The 18,701-nt window shown below is 42.5% G+C and overlaps 1 pseudogene; it reads right to left on the bottom strand.

Annotated features, from left to right (window-relative positions):
• Positions 1-6,103: 6,103 nt before the first annotated feature.
• On the bottom strand, positions 6,104-7,010 carry LOC109927869 (annotated as a pseudogene).
• Between the last annotated feature and the right edge of the window lie 11,691 nt (positions 7,011-18,701).

Below are 18,701 nucleotides of genomic sequence, written 5' to 3'. Positions count from 1 at the left end.
TGGTTCATGTGCTTGTTCAAATGTCTTTTCAATGTTGTAAATGTATCTGCATCCATCACTTCCTCTGGCAGCTCGTTCCATGTATGAAACACCTTCTGTGTGAAAAAGTTGCCCGTCAGGTCCCTTTTAAATCTTTCTCCTTGTTACACAATTACCTTGTACTGGGCTTTTTGGATTTATTTTAATAATACATAAAGAATGAAGCAATCCGAACTTCAGTTATGGTGTCCACATTTAGTTCTGTTTGTACATCAGTTGTTATTGTTTGAATTCTATCCAAAACCTTTTTCCCGTGATCTCATGATTTTCAATGAGCCTTTACAACCTGTGAATTATCTCAACATGTGTGAGACCTGAAAAAACAGTCCCTAATATGTATCTTCCATCTAGAAAGACAGTTCTCAGAAATTCAGTAATCAAGTGACCGTAAGACCACCACAGCTATAAAAGCCAACAGATAAGAGATGAACCACCAATTTATATATGTGTAAGCTTCATTTCCATTGTTGGGAAAGTGTTTGAATGAATTGTGAAGGACATTATGAGCTTATGACATGAACTTGTCTGTGACAGTTGGACATGCTTTTGAAATGATGCTTGCCTAATTTATTAGATTTCTTTGCAGGGATAACAGATGATACAGCAGAGACAGTGTAGGGGATAGCAAGAACTGCAGATGCTGGAAGTCAGTGTCAATACGGCGTGGAGCTGGAGGAACACAGCAGGTCAGGCACATCAGAGGAAGAGGAAAGTCGACGTTTCAGGTCAGAAAGAAATAGGGGGGTGGGGCTGATTGAAGGCCTCTGAGATGGTGATAGGTGGATGGAATAGTGGAGATTGGTCAATTGGAAGGGTGGGGTGGATAGGTGAGAAGGTAGATGGGCAGGTTGTGTCAGGCCAAGGAAGTGGGGATAAGAGGGAGGGATGGGGCATGGGATGAGGCCGGGGGTGGGGTGATTTCGAAGCTGGTGATTTCTATGTTGAGGCCATTGGGCTGTAAGCTCTTGAGGTGGAATATAAGGTGTTGTTTCTCTAATTTTTGTGTGGCCTCATTGTGACATTGGAGGAGGCCCAGGACCGACATGTCCCTAAGGGAGTGGGAAGGGGAGTTAAAATGCCTGGTAACCAGAAGGTGGATGTTGATTGGAAAGTACAGAGCATAGATGCTCCATGAATTTGTCACTGAGTCTGTGCTTGGTCCTTCTGATGTAGAGGAGACAATTTCGGGAACAATGGATGCAATCTACACTCCAATGTGGTCTCCTCTATATCGGAGAGACCAAATGCAGACTTGGTGATGGATTCGCGGAGCATCTGCACTTTGTACACTCCAATCAACACCACCTTCCTGTTGTCTGCCATTTCAACTCACCTTCCCATTCCATTGGGGACATGTCCATCCTGGGCCTCCTCCACTGTCACAATGAGGCCACACATAAACTGGAGGAACAACACCTTATATCCCACCTCAGGAGCTTACAGCCCAATGGCCTCAACATGGAATTCACCAGCTTCAAAATCTCCCCACCCCCGGCCTTATCCTATGACCAATCCTCCCTCTCATCCCCATCTCCTTGTCCTGACACAACCTGTCCATCTTCCTTCCCACCGATCTGCCCCACTCTTCCCACTGACCAAACTCCACAACCTCCTGCCTGTATTCACCTGTCACCATCCCACCTATCTTCGCCCAGCCCCAACTCTACTCTATTTACAACTGAGCTCCCTTCCCCCTCCCCAGTCCTAATAAAGGGTCCTGACCTGAAACATCGACTTTCCTGCTCCTCTGATGCTGCCTGACCTGTTGTGTTCCTCCAGTTCCACACTGTTTTGACAGTGAATGGTGTGTACCTGGGTTTCAACAGGGCACTTCTTTGATGATTCCTTAAAGTCTGAGCTCATGAAATGGATAGAAATGCATTAAAACAGACTGAGAAGTGAAGGACAATGGAGTTACTTACCCATTTAATCCACTATTAAATGTTTATACCATTTTGTATTTTAACCAGCAGAATGTCACAAGTGGATGAGCCAATTTAAAGCAAGTGGAGCCCTGAGGGGAAGTCATTGTGATTTGCATATTAACCTGAAATAGGTCTGAAGGGTAGGCATTCTCCAGGGTCGGTGTGAAGCTTTTATTTATAGTTCCATAAGAATCAGGTAACAGAAACAAGTAAAGTATTGCTCCTTCCCAGAGGTCGAACCTCCTCTCTCCAAGACAAACCTAAAACCCCATTCCCTGGGCCCCTCCTTCTGTTCCGCTGAACCCAATCCCTTAGCTTCCTTCCTGTCTGCTTCGACAGGCAGGTGACCAGAGGAATGTAGATTGATTGGATCATTTATTGTCACGTGTATTCAATGTAAAAATAAAGAAGATGGAGTGTTAAAATGCCCCAGGAAGACATATATCAATGAGCATCAACTGCCTACGTTCCCAAAATTTGTCCTGGTTTGAGTTTGACATGCGTTTTTATTTAGATGTTAACATCTCTGCAGACAATGGCACCATCATCTAAAGTTAGCATTACCATCTTTGAAATCTGAGCATTGCTGCTGTATGTTGTAACTGTACTAGGCAGGGTCTCTCTTTTCACTTTGACTCAATGTGAAGCCAGTTTTGAATTTACTTGAAACCACAAGTGAGTAGCTTTTCAGCTTCAGCATGAATGCAACCAGTCACTCCTAAAGTTTATCAGTTCCAGGCTGGAAAGTTCTTCAAAATCTGCCTGTGGCATTTGGCGGTTAATCACCCTACCCATGCTGAAGTGTCTATCATTACCTCCTGCTCATGTGGGTGGGATGCGAAGAGGAGACAAACAGCTGGTTGCAGACTCTGGTATTGGGAAGAGAACTGCCTGGAAGCAAATTCTTACAACAAAGACATTGCAGTCCTGATTATTGTCTGCAACTGGAGTAATCAAGGCTCAATGGTCCTGATCAGTTACTTCTGTGTAATTCTTGTTTAGCGTCTACTGTTAACTGTAAGCATGAAACCAAACAATCTTTGCAACTGTGGTGCTATTATGTTAAAGGATAAATAAATACAACCAGTTAGACAGCTCGTATTCATGGTGAACATGAGTTGAAAAAGACAACCCTTCCAGATCATTGCAGTCCTTTTTGGTTGGACCATTCATGTTGCAGAAGTGACCAGTGACTGGACTAGTCTCGGTGCAGAGGAGGAATTGTTGCTGTGCAGAGCCAATTTCAGTGAGCTCTGGCAGCTGAGAAGGTGATAAAACTGTTCTATCTTAGAGTTTTCTCCCCTTTTTTAGTTCTTTTCTTAACTTAAAGTATGAAACTTTCTTGGTGTGAACGTATAGTGAGATGCTTAGAATGGGGAACCTCTGTAGTGCATGGGAAACCTAAGTGCTTCTTTAACCCGACCACTGTTTTTGTATCTTAATTTGTTGTTTCCCAGTCAATTAGTATGAAAACGACCCTGCTGAGTCTATTTCAGCAGAAATATTTACCGCAACACAATGCTGCGCTGACAGATGCCTCCACAGACCAATTGCAATGTCGGAATTTCTCTTCTTGCCAATTAGAGCAGTAAGTTACCTCAGCAAGCAAGAAGGTAAGGCTAGATTAGCAGCAGAAATAATGTCAAATGTGGTATAATTACCTAAATATTGTTCATTCATCAGTTCATCACATATTCTCACTATAGCCTTCTTATCTTGAGAGTGTAATCCATTTCTTTGATCATCCACAGACTCACCAAGTGTCCCACAGGAAATGGTCCAGGTTGAAGAAAAGGACTCCTTAGGTGAGTTCACACACACTCTGAGCATGCATCATCATAGACCTTGCACAATCTCAGGTACTCACACTTTAGTGCAACTGGTAAGACAGAGTTTTCACCTTATGCCTCACAAATCTCAAGTCAGCAAGAGGGGTTGATGGAGACAGGGATGACAGTGGTCAATTTGCATAAGAGTGCACAGGACTGTTCAATTCTGCACATGCTGTTCATGAATAAGGTAATTCCAAAGTAGCAACAATGAATCTATAATGTCAACAATGAACGTACAACGTGCTGGTGGAATTTCTAGCCGTGTTGTAATTGCTTGCAGAAAAATTGAAGAATTTTGTCTCTACCATGAGTGTCATGATACTGCAGTCCTTCATGATAATGTCATCCATGCAAAGGCAGCATCAAATTCAGCAAATAAACAAGTGCATGCTGACCCTTACCAATTGATTGCACACTTTGACTATCACCTCATATAGGATTGACACCTTCGCCTTGATTCCTCAGCATGTGTTTGATCTGCAGCAAAAATACCATTAGCTTATTGCCAGCACCGAAGAATGGATAAGTTAGGAGAGGGCTAATTGTGAAAAGGTGAGTAAAAGTGGAAATATTGTTTGAAGAGCTTCCATTTCTTTACTTGAGAAAGGATGTATTGGCACTGGAGGGGGTGCAAAGGAGGTTCACTAGGTTGATTCCGGAGTTGAGGGGGTTGGCTTATGAGGAGAGACTGAGTAGATTGGGATTATATTCATTGGAATTCAGAAGATTGAGGGGGGATCTTATAGAAACATATAAAATTCTGAAGGGAATAGATAAGATAGAAGTAGAGAGGATGTTTCCACTGGCAGGTGAAGCTAGGACAAGAGGGCATAGCCTCAAGATTAGAGGGAGCAGATTTAGGACTGAATTGAGAAGGAATTTCTTCACCCAGAGGGTTGTTAATCTATGGAATTCCTTGCCCAGTGAAGTAGTTGACGCTACTTCAGTAAACGTTTTTAAAAAAAAGGTAGATTTTTTTTGAACGATAAAGGAATTAAGGGATATGGTGAGAACGCGGGTAAATGGATCTGAGTCCACGAAAAGATCAGCCATGATCTTATTGAATGGCGGAGCAGGCTCGAAGGGCCAGACGGCCTACTCCTGCTCTTAGTTCTTACGTTCTTATATTTCTCATTTGTGGTCAATTCTTCAGTCAGAGTCTGGCTCCCAACTTACTTATATCTTAACAGTCAAATCTAGTCATGCAGAGAGGCAAGTGAAATGTGGGCCCTAAAACTCAGATAAGCCTGAAGCAAAGAAATTCAGGGAGGTGGTCACTTTTCCAAGCTGTGGTTAATCATGGCCGCCAGGTCCATTTTGCAGCAAGTCTCCTTCCAGCAGACTGCAATTGCCTGCATCCCACAATGCAATAGCATGGCCCTCCTGAAGTATTAGTGTCCCTACAAGTCCAGGGATCTGACGTACATTCCCTATTTTGTGAGTATTGCCTCTTGTGAACTGAATTTCTGTGCTTAGCTGCGGAGTGCTAGCTTTGTGAGGACAAAGTAGTGAAAGGGGTCTTCAACAAATAGAAATCACATTTGGAATAGTGAAAGCACATTTACATGAGCATGTACTGTGTGAAAAAATACATTCCTATTAGGCAAGGAAACAGGTGTGAGATCTCATACTCATAGGATATTTCTGTTTGTTTAACGTTCCCAGTTGGTGACATGCACTCACCTTGTTTTCACTGGCAGTTTCCAAGAAGGCTGGGGAATCTGTGCATACAGATGAAATGGAAAAGTCTGATTAAAATAGCTTTGAATGATGCCTAACATTTTAGAGTTCCAAGCCTGACTCTCCCATGGGTGTTTCTTGCATGCTGAACATGCAGCAATTATTGAAAAATTACTCAAGCAAGTGTCAATGGATTCTTCACATTATTTTCAGTTACAATATGAAATTGTATAGACAGTCACAATATGTGCCTGTGGCAATTGACTTCAATTGGAGAATCTCAGCCTTAGGTTTGAGGTCTCCCCATCAGTGATACAGCAATGTAGAGAAACGACAACCTAAAATACCCCATGTATTGTCTTTTTTTTCAATCAAACTGACCATGAGACTGGAAACCACATGTCCCACAGTGATATTACACTGGGGGAAGCCTTAGTTGCTTTAGGGTGGGATACAAAGGTTTGACAGTGGCTTTGGAATGTAGGGAAGATAATAGAGAATTAGAGCCATTTAGGGAGGGAATTACAGAGGGCAGGATTATGGGAGTCAAGTTTAATCCTTTTCTTTTCTATAGATACATGTTTTTGTTTTGGCTTGGTTTATCATTTAACTATGACTAGCTGAGATTTAATCCAACACATCAAAGCCTAAATTATCATCCAATTCCTCAGACTCTTCAATCTTTAATTCCTCTTTGGTAGCAGCTGGACCATACTCAAACACAGAGGCCACAAAAGCTGATGGCTCAGCCAGGTAAACTTACACCTTTTTGGCAAGTGGGAAGATACAGTTTATCTCCACAGCAACAGCCAGAACTCTTTTATAGCTGCTGATGTTGGATTATGGCCGGAAAGCAATGGTTAGATAACCAACCTGCTGGTACACACTAGCTACATCGCAAACTCTCTTCAGGAAACACATTAGTAGAGTTTCCTTATTGATAACCAGAACCTCAGGATTGTACACACTGCCATTATCATAACATTGCATGACCACCCAGGCACAGGAGAAGGTAGAGGTGTTCACAATGCTCAGCAGAGTGACTTCATTGGTTCCCTCCTTATCATTGATCTCTGTCACTTAAAAAGTCAATGGCTCCTCTGGAGATCTCAGTTGTCATTCCCAAAGATTAAAAGTAGGAGGTCTTCTCAGGGCCTAAATCTGTGTTTTGACTTAGCACAGCAACCTCATAGGGGTAATCGCAACAGCGTAAGCAGCTGCTAGGACCTTGTTGGTTATCAAAGGTAAGTCACAGACTTCACACAAATTCTTCTCGGTGAATACAAAGCCAGCGTTTCCATGGAGATGACACACAAGCTTTTTCAGAGCAGGATTGTTTTCCAGGTGGTCTTGGCTGGTTTTATCCAGCATGGTATTCTTGAACATCAGCATAACACTGATATCTGGATATGCAGCATCTGATGGGATACAATATTACCTGCCCAAAAATGAAACATTTTAGACAGTTAGTCAATAGTTGAGTAATTTTCAAAAAGCAGTTGGATTTCCATGTAGTTCTGTCTTCCCTGGACATGTTTATGTACTTCGAGGGAGTACACATATTGACTTGGTGGAAGCTAGGCAGAAATCCAATTAAAGATCAGTAGACAACTTTCATGATTTTTACTTGATCCTTTTCAGTCCTCTCTTAGATTGCTTGAAGTAGACAAGGACCTCATTAATTTGTGCAGATTGGAGTCCTGTTGCATCAATAAGAGTGCCAGGACAATTGTCCTGGACCTGAGTGGAAATGTCATGCCTTCAGAGAATCCTCTACCCAGTTAAAAGTGACTGTGATGATTTTTTAGTGCCTTTAGGGCAACCAAAGTAACACAGTGACATCCCAATGGCAAATTAGAAAAGAAATGGGGGAAACCGATTCTCAACTGGTGTTCGTAGTTTGTGCACAAGATGATCCCGGTATCAGGGCCGAAAGAACTGACCGGTTGACTTGTTTTAGTGTGAGGTGGTTGAGAAAAATTAATGCCAGAAGAACATATTGAATGGCACTGCAGGATCTAAGACAAGTAAGTTGAACACAACTATCAGACAATACCTTCTCGCAACCTGCAATATCTAGAGGGATAAGGATAATAGAAACATGGAAACATCAATGTGAGCAAGTCGTCCTGACTTGGAAATATATTGCTGCTGTTTTCATTCTCGCTGAGATACAAACTTGCAACTCTCTCCATAACAGCATGATGAGTGCACCTACACCATATGGGTGACAGTGGTTCAAGAAGATGACTTGGCACCTTCCCAGGGTAATTTGAGATGGAACAAAAACAAAGTTGCTGGAAAAATTCACCAGGTCTGGCAGCACTTTTGAAGGGAAAAAACAGAGTTAACGTTTCGGGTCAGGCGACCCTCCCTCAGAACTGCTCAGAAGTTTAGTTCCTGATTTACAGATTCCGCAGTTCTTTCGGTTTTTATTCGGTAATTTGAGATGGAATTGTTGGCGATGGCCAAATGCCATGAATGAAATGAAAATTCCACCTGAAGAGTCAGTTTAATGTTTAAACTGTTTATATTACAAACTGGCATGCTACTTGAACACATATTCTTTTCAGGCAGAGGCAAAAGTAGTACTAACTCAACCAAGCTGGGACAGTTTATTTAACCACCATGATTTCTCCACTCTGCACAGTGTCATTGTGTGCAGCTTTGTGTGTGAACATGTTGATGAACACGAGGGTTTACCAGATTATTTAACTGGAATGAAAAATTCCTAATCAGGCATAAAATGTTTGCCTTTTATTCATACTCCATAGTTACTTCATTACCAGATTTCAATTCGAAACAACAGCAAGTTTCAGAAATAGGATCTGCTTTGTGTAAATAAATTTTTCTTCAGTGCTTCTGTTGGTTTTGTTTAGCTTGCATGGCTAACTGAATGAATCAGTGGCTGTGGTATACAGACCAGCTCATAGGCTAGTTTATTTGCCCTTTTCAGAAATCATGACCCAAGCACAAAGATTTAAAACATGAAACTCGATGTTATTCCAAGGATGACTTAACTGTTTAGATGCAAGTACTGATAGAGATAATTGACGCATGGATAGTTATCTTCCGAAATTCGATAGCTTCTGCAATACTTTCTGTAGAATGGGCAGCAGAATTTCTCACCTAATTATTTAATAAGAGAGCAAAAGGAAAACCAGGGAACTACAAAAGGATGAGAATATAGAAGGCGTGGTTAGTAGGTTTGCAGATGACACCAAAATTGGTGGCACAGTAGACAGTGAAGAAGGCTTTCTAAGATTACAAAGGGATCTTGATCAAATGGGTCAATGGGCTGAAAAATAGCAGATGCAGTTCAATCTGAACAAAGGCCAAGTATTATATTTTGGTGCAACAAACTGTATAAGTCACAGAGCACAGAAACAGACCCTTCAGTCCCACCAGTCTATGTTGAACATAATACCAAACTAAACTAGTCCAAACTGCCTGCTCTTGGCCAATGTCCCTCCAAAACGTCCCTATTTATTTATTATTATTCATTAACGGGATGAGGTTGTCACTGGCTAGGCAGCATTTATTGCCCATCCCTAATTGCCCAGAGGGCAGTTCAGAATTAACCACATTGCTATGGCTCTGGAGCCACATGTAGGCCAGACCAGATAAGGGTGGCAGTTTCCTTCCCTAGAGGACATTACTGAACCAGATGGGTATTTCCTCATTAAGCAGTAATGGATTTATGGTCATCAACAGATTCTTAATTCCAGACTTTTTAAAAAAATTGAATCCAAATTCCACCATCTGTTGTGGCAGGATTCAAACATGGGTCCCCAGAACATTATCTGGGTCTCTGAATTAACAGTCCAGCAATAATACCACTAGACCATCACCTCCTCCTCCTCATGTATCCATACAACTGTCTTTTAAACGTTGTAATTGTACTTGCACCTACCACTTCTTCATGTGTCCATTCCACACGTGAACCACCCTCTGTGTAAGACCTTTGCTTCTTACATCGTTTTTAAAACATTAAAAATGTGTCCCCTAGTCTTGAAATTCCCCATCTTAGGGAAAAGACAACTATCACCAACTCTACCTATACCTCTCATTATTTTATAAACTTCTGTCAGGTTACCTCTCAACCTTCCATGCTCCAGTGAACAAAGCCCTGCCTATCCAACCTTTCCTTATAACTCAAACCTTCCACATCTGGCAACATCCTGGTAAATCTCTTCTGAACCCTCTCCAGCTTGATAATATTCTTCCTATAACTACGCGACCAAAACTGGACACAGTATTTCAGAAGAGGCCTCACCAATGCCCTGTACAACCTCAACATAACATCCCAAAACCTATACTCAAAGAAATGGAGCAATGAAGGCAAGCACCCCAAACATCTTTTTAACCATCCTGTCTATATGTGATGCAAACTTCAAAGAATGATGTACCTGCACCCTTAGGTCCCTCTGTTCTACAATACGACGCAAGACCCTACAATTAATTATATAAGTCCTACCCTTGTTTTTTGTACCAAAATGCAATACCTTGCATTTATCCAGTTTGAACTCCATCTGCCATTTTTCAGCCCACATCAATATTAGGGAAAATATTCGAATCTATTATATTAATTATTACTATCTATTTATTTGATAAATAGACACTTGGATGTTAATGATCTGATTAAGCATAGTCCATGTGTGGTGATGGAAGGCTAACGGAATGTTATTCTTTATTTCAAGAGATTTTAATACAGGAGTAGAGAAGTGTTGCTCAGTTGTGTAGGTGCTTGTTTACACTGCAGTACAGTGTGCAGTTTTGCTGTCCTTTGCTATCAGGAAAGTAATTTGGCTGAACCTTACATCTTTTTGGCGAAGTCTGAATTGCGTTGAGTTGTTTTGGAGGGTTTTTCGCCATGAGGCCCCAGTAGATTTTCTACCCTATCTTTTAAACTGACCTCATTAATGTTGTACCCCCTCCAGTGGCGTTTTGCATATCCCATTTTTGCCTCATCTTATCACATTCCCAGAACAATTCACCAATTAGCAGATGTCCACCAAAACACTAGCATTCTTGTGGCCATGCTATCTTTAAAAGTCTGTTGTTGTACCCGGCCTGAGCTCTGGCATTTTGGAGCTGCCCTTTTCAGGGAATGGGAGACATGGTGCTGTTATTCTTTGACAGGGATCTGGAAGTTCTGGTGGGTGAGGGAGTCCAGAGGAGAGGTGTCCTCTTCATAGAGGACCAGCAGAGGAGGTCATGCCATGAGACTCCGCCAGCCTGGTCTGAGATCGCCGCCCAGGTCAGTGGCATCTCTAGGGAGTGGAGATATGACCAGCAATACAGAAAGACGGTAATGACTTTCTCTGCTTCGCTAGGCTAAGTGCCATAGTCTTCACTCTGTCACTCACACTCACTCTGTCTGCTACTGCACCCATCTCCCACCAAGGCACACGCTCTGCCACTCTCACTATTGTATACAACACCTTCCCTCGTTTGCTTTCCTTCCACCCACTAACGTCCCACACTACTAACCCTGCATGCCCTCCGTGCTGCCTCCTCAGTCTTTCAATATGCCTCACCACCTTTCACCCACGTGCACCAGAAATAACAGCCATGCCACCCACTGCTATCTCATTCACTGCGCCACTTTTGCTCACTACGGGAGAAGACAGGCCTTAACAGGGCAGAGATAGCTCGTACGGGAAGAAGTGTTCCTGATATCTGTGTCCCGACCCCTTACAAGAAGACAATCCTGGCCCTTTCAGGAGCAGACAGGGATCACTCGTGGGAATGCAGAAACATCCACATCCCACCAACTAAGTAAGTACCATGTTGGATTCCTTTGCAGCTCGCACTGTAACCCCGCTATCACTCTCAGTTGTTGAACAACACTTCTAATCACTGGCCGTGATGCCTTGTCTTTGTTTTGACTTTCATGTTCCGTTAGCCTCCCGATGATGCCTACAGACAAATGGATGGTTCCCCAAGAAACTGTCTCCTAGCCGTCTGAGGATGAGGATGCTGAGGCTTTAGAGGATGCAATGGCAAGGCTGCTCCTGTACCTCTCCCATCCCAGATCCTGACACCTTGAGGGTAACTGTAGACACAGGGGGTGTGGATACCCACCCCAGTGAGAACCTCACAGTGACAGCTCTGCAGCTCACCGAGGAAGGAAGAGCCCAGCTCGCGGGTATTCAGAGGCCATCAGAGACCAGGCACCAGCTCAGCCCCAGGCAGGAGAGGACCCTGTGGTGCCCCCAGTCAGGGACTTCATCCACCTGCACAGAGAGGAACAGCAGCAGCAGACAGCCTTCTGGGACACAATGGCCTTCATTGCCCAGAAGCTGCAGCAAAGCAGTAAATCCTGCAACAGTCAGACTGCCTCCATGGACAGGCTGGTGGCTGCCATGGAGATCCAGGCCCAGTTCCCTCAGGGGTTTCTGGAGAGGAGCACACACTGGCACCTGCATTACCCCAGCCACTGGTCCTCAGGAATAAAAACCTGGGATCAGAGTCATGGGAAACCATGACTCCAGTCCAGGTTCCCTCTCTTCACAAGGAGAGAGGGCAGTGCCAGGAAGTACCCAGCCAGAGGTGGAACCATACCCACAGGTCTTTCTGCACTTTCTACTCAGGATACTGCAGATGTGGCTGTGCCCTCCACCTCCACCGAGTCTGTGCCCACTGCCCATCCTTATAAATTCAATCCGAGCAGTGTCGACTTGTCTAGACAGAAGACATTCTGGCCCATCTAGAGTCGAGCGCCCCCAGGGGCCACCCTCCCCAACTTCCACGGCAAACAGGCTCCACATTAGAGCAGGTTCCTTCCAAACACAGCTGAAGAACCGGGGAGTACACAGAGATTTAGAGGGAGGATGAGAAAGAAGAAAACTTATTGAGGGCATTATTGTGGCATGGCTAAAGGAGGCTTGAACATTGCTGCTATTTTCCACAGTAATGCGCCTGATGGTTCACTATTTCATGTGGTTATAAGTCTTTCTGTGTAGGCGCTAAATACATCCTCACACCATCCAGCGATACATCATGGTCATGTGGCATTGGAAATGGTAGCATCTATGTTTCTGCTCATTCGCTATCTCCAATTCTTGGCTCCCTCTCTGCGCTAAGGTGCAGCTGTCTAAGAATTGTTTACCAATTGCTTTCACGGAGGAGGGACATGGGCAGCTGGTGCCCTTTGATCATGCCACAGGGTGTAGTTTGGCTATAGGCAACACCCAAACACTGTGGGACATATCAGATTGAGTAGAACTAATGCAACTTCAACATTAACTCGTTCAGAAACATTATTTCCTACAACAATTTTTATCCCTTTTATACATATAAAAGTTATGTATAACCTTCTGACTTTCCAAATGTAGGCAGTCTGGACATTTCACAGTTCTTCCAGGCTGTACGCTCTGTGGAAATGGAAAATCTTAATCTTGGCAAGTCTTGAGTTTCTGAGGACCTTTGGCTTTGATTCTGATTGTCTGTAAATCAATTCTCCACTGGAAGAACTTTTATCTCTTGGATATTCTCTGTAGAGACTGTTGTTCCTGCTGAACCTAATAGTTGGTCTATTACCTTAACTCAAGGGGGATTTATTTGGTGAGTTGGATTTTTTTCTGCATTGTGAGTGTTTTATGAATAAGCATTGAAGAGCATTAGCTTCCTTTGAGTTAGAAGAATCAGGAATTGATTTTTTGATTTGCTTAGGGCAAAAACCCATGACTTGGAAAACTTTTGATTTTCAGGTCGCAAAAGTCCTGAATTTAGATGTATGAAAAGGTTTCCCCTTGAAAAAGGAATTTGTTCAGAAAAGTTAGAAACTTAGTTACTTCAGTGTAACAGTTTTAGTTTGAAAGTTCCAGATTAGAATTGTTTAGTTGGAAACCGGAAGGGATTATTCAAATCTGAGAAAGTCTAATTATATGACTAATCATGGGAGAGGCTATCAAGCTCTGAAAACCAGAATTTCAAAGGCACAGTGAAGTCAAACCTATAGATGTGGTAGAGAAGGGTGTTCCTGTTATTTGACAACAGTAATACAATTGAATTGAGATAAATGGATGTATTTTACCATGTGTTTCAAAAAATTTTCAACTTGCGTTATATGTAAATTGTTTGGTTTATTCTATTTTATCATCAATTATTTTGCCTGTCACAATAAAAAAAAGCAGCATTGTGTGCTATGTTTCAGTGAAAGACAACCTTATTAAATAATAACAAACGTGTTTCCATGCTGTACAGCTCTATGTCTCTATGACTCTTAGTCAAAATATAATCTATCAAGTCAGATTTCAGTCTAGGATCTAACTTGACTGGTAGTAACATCAGTTGAAGTTATAACAACTGTGTTTTTGGCCAACTCACTGGACCTTTTGTCTGGCTAATCTTTAACAAACAACTTGCAAATGGTAGCACATTCTTGGCTACCAATGCTCAAGTTATGTGAAGGTATCTGCCCCTGTAAGTACCCAATATCATTCTGTAAATTCACCTAATGGGATGACAAATCAGAGAAACATGCCTGTCAGAAAGTGAATGCGGAGAAATGGGGAGGAGCTGCTCCTCCAATCATAGGCCAGTTCTCTCCTATGCTTGCTAGTGATAGGTTCACTGGTGAACTTATCAGCGACAACAAAGGAGAGAAGAAATCCATGAATGACGAACATCTAGCAACTGGGCAGGTAAGTGATAACAGTGTGGGAGGTATTGGAGGTCATCTTTAGTTGAGATTGGGATCAGGTGCTGCCTTCAGCCAAAGCAAGAATGGGGGCCACCATCGGCTATGGTTAGGAGCTCCATTGCTTGGTGGGTCATGGGGGAGGTTACTGTAAGACGGTTTTCAGGGGCGAAAGAAGTTGCAAGTGTGTTGTGGTGAGACAAGGAGGTTGTGGGGGTGCGGATAGAGAAGAAGGCTGCAAGAGGTTTGTGAGGGGAGAAGGTAACTATAACAAGATTGTGGGGATGAGGAGGGGATTTTGTAAGGGTAGGGAAGTTGCAAAAGGAGTGAGAGAGACTGAAATAGAGACAGAATTGTTTCAAGCTTGTCAACAAAGGAATACTCAGCTAATCAGAATCCAAATAACTTTAAATTACTGAAATAATGAATTTCTTGCAGATAAATGTGGAATCTTAAGTTTAAGTCTGCATAAGTTCAAGGAACTAATATACTTTGCAAAACATAGTTGACCTACTGCAGTGACCACTGTTAATTCACAAATTTAAATCAGAAGTCTGAAATTCAGTAAAAAGGATAGGAACTGACTGGTTAAAATAATTGCAACTCTAGTGTGTATATGACACAAATGTTTTAGCTATCATCTCACCAATCTGTGGAAGGTATGCTTAGGATGATGGCGTTTTGTATGTAGAAGTGTGAGTCAGTTATTTTCAAAAGAAAAATTTGTTTCTAACACTTTACTGTGGTGATCTAGGAAATTGGTGCTTTCCATGTGTATTTAAGCTTGTTTTATTTGCACTTGTGTGATTTAACTTTAATGGAGAGTTGATTGTTATTGATATTTAATATAATTTTGCTTCTGAGTCACTCCGGATAATCAATTTGTCTACACATATACAGAAGGTCTTATTACTACATGACTGTAATAACTAATAATTGAGTTAGTGAAAATAAAAATATAGCCACCAAAAACTAAAATGTAACCCTGGAAAATCAAAAGATAGTCCTTTTACAAGATGGGCTCTTGAAAAAGAAATATTCTGACTCCTGTTGATCACTCTCATATTTTTAATCAAATTTGCTTGAGCTTCTGAGACAACAAGGTGCAGGGCTGGATGAACACAGCAGGCCAAGCAGCATCACAGGAGCAGTTTTGCTTGTTGCTATTGTTTCCTCTTGGACATATGTCATATGTATTTTATGCCATCATAGACAATATCAAATCTTTTTCTTGGTTCCACCTTGAGTCTAGGAATTCCAGTTAAATTTTATACTGGTTTTGCCTTGACTAAATGATCAACAATGGCTTGTTTCCGAAACATTTGTTCTGTTGGAAGTAATGGGACTCCTTTTCTCCCATGGCGAACTGTTTCTCCATTCAAAGACTGTTTGACATCATCAGATTGGATGGTAACTATTGCAACTTCCAGAACTATTACCTTATAAAAAAGGCCTTTAAACCAAGGTCTCGTCTATCTCCTCAGATGGATGTAAAAAGTTCCCATTGTACTTTTTGCAGAAGAGCAGGTGAGTTTATCATGGTCTCTTGGGCAATGTTTTCTCTTCACTGCTACATTGGGATCTTGCTGAGCGCGAATTGGCTGTGGCATTTCACTGCATTGAAACAGTAACTAGACTTCAAAAGGCATTTCATTGGCTGTGAAGCAATTTGGGACATCTTGAAGTCCTCAAAGCTGCTATATAAATATGTAGGTAGGGTCTTCAATAATTATCATCTTGGCTGACAATCACCTATAATCACAATGTAAACACAACATTAACCCAAGACTGGGTTAGGGTGGCATGGTGGCTCAGTGGTGAACACTGCTGCCTCACCACGGCAGGGACCCAGTTTCGATTCCATCCTTGGGTGATGTCCATGTGGAGTTTTCATGTTCTCCCAGAGTCTGTACGGGTTTCCTCTGGTGCTCTGGTTTCCTACCACGGCGCAAAAGATGTGCAGGTTAGGTAGATTGGCCATGGGAAATTGCCCCATAGTGTCAAGAGAGGTGAGGGCTAGGTGGATTAGCCATGGTAGATGAGGGGTTACAGGAATAGGGTCGGGGTGGAGGGGTCTGGGGGTGCAGACTTGATGGGCTGAATGGCCTCTTTCTGCACTTTAGGAATTCTATGACAATGAAGCTTCTGTTCTGCTGTGTTCATCCAGCTCTGCACCTTGTTGTCTCGGATTCTCCAGCATCTGCAGTTTCTACTATCTCTGAATATTTATCAGACCTGTTTCAGTGAACTGTACGTTGATTTTTTTAAAACAAGTAGTTTCTACTCTACAAAAGAGTCGCCCATTTTCATAATAACTCTCAGCCAGGATCCTGGAGCCAAACTACAAGCTGACATAGATGAAAACAGTAAACCTTGTACTGACTGCTTGGCTGAGGTTGAAACTGAGGCTTCAACTGTACACGATTTCATTCATAAAGGTGTGCTGTGGGCTGTCCATAAAACTATGAGTACAATTTGGGGGCAGCATGGTGACTCAGTGGTTGTCACTCAGTGGATGCCTCACATCACCAGGGACCCAGGTTCAATTCCATCCAAGGGTAATCGTCTGTGTTGAGTCTGCACGTTCTCCCCGTGTCTGTGTGGGTTTCCTCTGCATGCTCTGGTTTCCACCTACAGTCTCAAAGATGTGCAGTTTAGGTGGATTGGCCATGATCAATTGCCCAGGGTTTCAGGGATAGGGTAGGAGTGGGATGGTCTTTGGTGTAGAATTAATGGCCTGCTTCAACACTGTAGGGATTCTATAATCTTTCTGGTCACATTTTCCTTTTCCCACCCAACCCCTCACACAACCTCTTCCCATACTCAACCCCTACCCCTACCTCCCCGAGCTTTATTCCCCAAAGTTTGTTTGCATGACCATAGAAGGGCAGCTCACAGTATAAAACAATTCTCAGACTTTTGTGCGCTGGAACAATATAACGTGATATCGCTAATATAGCACCAGCTAACCAGCTAACCTAAAATGCCTACCCAGCTGAGATTATTATTGTGAAAAGTTTGTATGTTTTGCATTCAATACCATAATTTTTGCAATTTTTTTCCAAAACTCAGGTTTTAAATTTCACATATTGCATGTGCCTCCTCACTCCAAACTGCTACATTTACAACCATTTTTGGGCATATATTATTGTCACAGCACATGTTTTAAATTTGAAGCTCATAGACTAACAAAAGAGGATATTGGAAAAAAGAAAATACAGTTTGAAAAGTTATTAGTATACTTTTGTCTGGAAAGTCTCTCACCTAAAAGAGCAGCTAAGAGGAAGAATAGAATTTTTAAAAAAATGTCTAGTTCAGACTTCCTCTCATGTACAGACACCTACATTTGTGCCAGAAGATTTTGATCATCATAGGATAAAGGTTCCAGACTACACCGCAACAAGAAGTCAGCAGTCTATGCCAGTGGAATAGACACTCCTAGACAGAGTTATTTGATCTCCCATTGCAATGCTCAGGTCAGAGGAAATGGATGCTTAAAATTGCAGGGCGAATGCTGCAACATGTTGAGCCTACCAGAGATGGTGACGTTAATCACTTACATGGAACTAGAAGGCATCTATGCATTGACTTGTAAATTGACCATACCTCCCTGCCCCATGCAGCCAGGGAACCCAATGCCTGCCATGATTGGGTTTTGCATTGTCCAGCAGTGACCCTGGACATACAACCTTCACTGTTTACTTTCAGTTTCCACGACTATGGTCAATGACTCGTTTTGTTTTCTTAAAAGGGTTTACCTTTATTTAAGTTTTCAACACCAATTCTTTGGCTGGCCTCTGTCCCAAAGAGTGGCTTGCTTTATTTTTATTTATTAATTGCCATGAAGAAGGTGATGGTGAATTGCTGTCTTGAGCCACTGCAGTCCATATGCTGAAGGTAGACTCACGGTGCTGTTATGGAAGAAATTCCAGGACTTTGTCCTAGGAAAGGTCAGTCTGGCCCATTGTAGGAAATTCTATAATATAAGAACATAAGAATTAACAGCAGAATAAGCAATTCAGCCCCTCTGACCTACTCTGTTATTCAATTCAGTCATGACTAATCTCATTTCAGCCTCAACTCCACTTTCTTCACTGCCCTTCATAATCTTAGCACGCATTGCTAATTAAAAATCTCCTCTTAAAATTACTCAATGTCCTGACATTCACCACACTCTAGTCAGAAGTCACACAACACCAGGCTGTAGCCCAACAGATTTATTTGAAATTGCAAGCTTTCAGAGTGCTGCTCCTTTATCAGGTGACAACAAGGTGCAGGGCTGGATGAACACAACAGGCCAAGCAGCATCATAGGAGCGGAAAGGCTGACATTTTGGGCCTAGACCCTTCATCAGAAATGGGGGAGGGGAAGGGGGTTCTGAAATAAATAGGGAGAGAGGGGAAGGCGGATAGAAGATGGATAGAGGAGAGGATAGGTGGAGAGGAAACAGACAGGTCGAAGAGGCGGGGATGGAGCCAGTAAAGGTGAGTGTAGGTGGGAAGTTAGGGAGGTGATAGGTCAGTCCAGGGAGGACGGACAGGTCAAGGGGGCGGGATGAGGTTGGTCGGTAGGAGATGG

This window comes from Rhincodon typus, chromosome 11, assembly GCF_021869965.1.
Source record: "Rhincodon typus isolate 14 chromosome 11, sRhiTyp1.1, whole genome shotgun sequence".
Lineage (NCBI taxonomy): Eukaryota > Metazoa > Chordata > Chondrichthyes > Orectolobiformes > Rhincodontidae > Rhincodon > Rhincodon typus.
This window is presented reverse-complemented; position numbering and strand designations above follow the sequence as displayed.